The 4070-nt window shown below is 33.2% G+C and overlaps 1 long non-coding RNA gene across 1 annotated transcript; it reads right to left on the bottom strand.

The window, feature by feature from the left end:
• Nucleotides 1-1499: 1499 nt before the first annotated feature.
• LOC116342243 lies at nucleotides 1500-2849 on the bottom strand. Its single transcript, XR_004201234.1, has 4 exons — nucleotides 2279-2849; nucleotides 2085-2205; nucleotides 1836-2019; nucleotides 1500-1758 (listed from the first exon to the last, which is right to left on the bottom strand). It is a non-coding gene; the product is annotated as an uncharacterized LOC116342243 (long non-coding RNA).
• Between the last annotated feature and the right edge of the window lie 1221 nt (nucleotides 2850-4070).

Raw genomic sequence — 4070 nt, forward strand, 5'->3', positions numbered from 1 at the left:
TAAACTGATAAAAATTCTACTAATTAGTAGAAAAATTAACACCTATGATTACATGTAATATAACAATAACAACAACAACACAAAACTGTAAAACAAACAAACCAATTAACTATCACAGCGGACGGCAGTTCACGCGAGTGACGAAACCACCTTAGTGTGTTGAAAAGTCGACTTGCTAATAGTCGACGTTTCGAATATACAAATGTATATTAAGTTTATATTCACAGTACACAGAAAATATATCTACCAACTATTTTCGTCACAAAATTGATATTAGAAATTTTGTGTTTCAAATGTTGGTTTCGTCACTCGTTCTTCACCTTGATAGAGGTTTTTTTTTGAACGATCTAATGTGATTCACTGTGATATCTTTTATTTTATTTTTTATCTAAGACTTGACTCATTGTATCCGAGTGCAATCAGAAAACTTTTTTCCCCACCATGTATTAAATATGTACAACTCAAACTATGATTCAGCCAGTTTTTGGCGGTGAATAAAGATTATAATACAACTTTTTTGACATATCGAAACACAAATATCACATTTGATATTTTCTATGATACTTTGAAAACCATTGTAATCAAAAGTAGCACTAGAAGTCACATCTTTTAAATTTAAATAAATTGAAATCATTAAATTAACTACTTTAAAAATGTTTCAATATTTTTCATTTTTCTTCAAATAAAATCTAAGCGTGTTTGTCGATTTATAAGCGCCATCTATTACGAATTTGTATTTTTTAGTTATGAGGAACTGGCGCTGATGTCAAGTTTTTTCACGTCGCTCCCATGTGTGGAATACTTCGGAATGGGCGTTTAATGCTAAAGGTTAAAGTTACCTACAAAAATTGGCCATTAAATGTTCAGGATGATGATGCTGCTCCAATTGAAAGTAGAGTCTATTCATTGTTTCGTGTTTGCTTCTAAGTATACAGAACTTTCTCGGATGTTTGGCGTACTAGTGCATGATTCGTTGAGAAGATCACCGAATGCAAACAATGTCAACTGACAAGCAGCAGCATTGAATTCATAAATGATTAGATAAAACAAATATTTTAACGATTAGATAACATGGCTAGGCTAGTGTTACACAAATTTTGCGGCCTTGTTGTGCGTTCATAAGAACAGTACAACGGTAGTACGGAGGGAAGGAGCCCGTTGGTGAGTAAAGTTTTTAATTTAAAACAATGATATTTCATATACGATTCAATTGATACTAATGATTGTCGTTCCTCTTTTCCATGTATTCACACCTGAATGTTATGCAATGGCAACCGTGAAAATGACTGAAACTACACACAAATCCGGGTCCGAATTTGACCGTGAATTTGTGCCTGGTAATGGGTGAATTAGCATTACAAATTGTTCCTTGTCTATAGTCAGAAGTTGAGAACTATAGTCAGAAGTTCTCGGCAGATAGATGCGTATACTTGACTCGTTATTTCGATAACTTTGTTACATTCAATTTTCAATAAATCTATATTAAATATAAAAGACATTTGAATTAACACAATTACCTGGCACCGCTTGTCGGATTTTCAAGTTCGTTTCACCATCCAAGTTCGACGTTTCAATGAATGCCATTGCTTGTGGTTCACTCGATGACAATAAAACCATATCGGCTGGAAAAAATGCATTATTGATAATTCGAACAATGTCGCCGACAACGAGATTTTGCCATTTGATGGCGACCCATTGACCATTGCGAAGTGTTTCCACATCTCTATGATTGGTGTCATCATCCGCTCGGTGACGTTTCTAAAAAAAAACAAATCGTACATCAATTGCTAATGATATTTAATTTTCGGAGTTGAGTTGAAAGTCATTTTACTCACAAAATCTTCAATAATTTCTTTAATGGCGCTTACAGCTAGAATGAATATTAATGGAACTAATGTGGTATATCGACCCGTTGGAGAAACATCAGGTATTTGTTGAAGTAATGCAATGAATAGAAAAAAACAGTTCGAATATCTTCGAAATTGTTCAAATAAAAATGAAGGTAGGAAACTTATTAAGCTAAAAGGAAAAAGAAAGATGGAAAAATTAAATTAATATAGTTTAAATTTTGTGGTTTTATTTACCTATATTTTGCCGTGGATATACGGTTGCTACAAAATTTTTGTGGCTGCGGCCGATTTAAGAATATTACACGTTTATCCACATCATCTAACGTGACACCTGATGTTGTGACGTCATCATCGTCTGGAAAAAAGAGAAAAAAACTTTTTTTAGCCATAAAATTATCTAAGAGTATTAAGCAAACCAGAAAGCGTACTTTTGTATTATGACCGGGTGTTATTCTTTGAAAATGTTTGCCACTTTGCGTTTTTGTTTTAAAGAACAATGCCAAAAAGTTAGCCAGTGTTATTGTATGACATTCAGTGTGAAAAAAAGTGACTGACTGTCTAGCTAATATCAACTGAAAATTAATTTTGTTAACTAAAACTTTCTACACTGTAGAGTTTGGTCGTCTATTTTTCTGATTTTAAACAGGCGACTAATTTGGGACGTTAGATGGCTATAGCTAAGTGTGGTTGAATTTGATTTGAGTTATATTTTTCTCTACTGGAATTGACTGAAAAATCAAGCAAATCAACTTTAAATGACTTCAATCTCAGTTGGCTTAAGACGTCCCAAATTAGTTAACTGACTAGCCAGTCAGTAATTTTTCACACGGGATGGTGTACCATCTATTTGTAGAACGAAACCGCAATAAGCGATTGATCATATTTCATGAAGTGCCAAAAACTTTATGGTTAATATTCGTCGCGATGTGCATTTCTTACATGAAAGTATGAAAATGAGACAATTCAATTTAAGAATGCAGCGAAAAACAATTTGTGACACAATGTGTTTGTAGAAATTACAATTTTTTGGCCAATAACACAGAAACAAGTATTAGAGTACGCTTACTCGCACTTGCGGTGTTAGTAGAGGCTTTACCCCTCAAAATGAGTTACGCACTCTATTTAACTCTATTTTTGGTGTTAGTTTCATCGAAGTAAACGAATCACAGTGAAAAAAGAGATACATGTGTAGTACATATGTACGTTGCCGTTCAACGAGTTATGTTCGTTGCATGCATATGAGTCTGTGTATACGCTAACGAATATGATTGCTAAGTGTATCGTCACATACGTTTGATGAAACTAACACCAAAAATAGAGTAAAATAGAGTGCGTTACTCATTTTGAGGGGTGAAGTCTCTACTAACACCGCAAGTGCGAGTAAGCGTACTCGAATACTTGTTTCTGTGAAGCCTGAATAAAAAAGGCGCGGAACTTATTGAGCAATAAATTGTCACAAATTAGTCACTAAATCTCTAGATAGTTTGCAAGGCAATCGCAAAAAAGGGAGAGCCGATTTCAACCCCAGTGAAAATGGAATCAGATGACGTTCAACAATTTATATATTTTAAAAACCTCGTACACACGGTCTATTAATAGAGTAAAAAAAACTTTTAGATTGAAAGTACAATTGTTGTATACATCGCATAGAATGTGTGTACAAAGTCTACTGCGTATGCACACTACCAATCATGGGAGCGACATGACAAAACTTGACATGAGCGCCAGTCCCTCATTACTAAAAATGGTACAAATTCGCAATAGATGGCGTTTATAAATCGACAAACACGCTCAGATTTATTTATTTTTATTGAAAGAAAAATGAAAAATATTGAATTAAAATTAAAAGTGCTTCTCTGAATATAATGGTTTTTAAGTACTATAGAAAATATCAAATGTGATATTTGTGATATCATTTATCATCAATTTGAGATGTGATATTTGTCCAAATATATAAATTATCCATCCAAATATTTTCATGTAACAGCCTCGAATTCTTTAACATAGAAAAAATGATAATTTTATTGATTAATTTGAACATCGTTAGGTTTATCAATTCAGCAATTAGAAAGTAAAACATGCTTATTCAAATATTTTGTTAGTCTTGAATACTGTATAATTTCAGTCACCATCCAATTAATTTATCATGGGGGACGGCAGTCCCCCAAGTGAAGCAATACCCACATACATATGAAATATGTATGTATATTTTGCGTCACT

This window comes from Contarinia nasturtii, unplaced genomic scaffold, assembly GCF_009176525.2.
Source record: "Contarinia nasturtii isolate CC-2019 unplaced genomic scaffold, AAFC_CNas_1.1 Cnas_scaffold_829, whole genome shotgun sequence".
In the NCBI taxonomy this organism is placed as follows: domain Eukaryota; kingdom Metazoa; phylum Arthropoda; class Insecta; order Diptera; family Cecidomyiidae; genus Contarinia; species Contarinia nasturtii.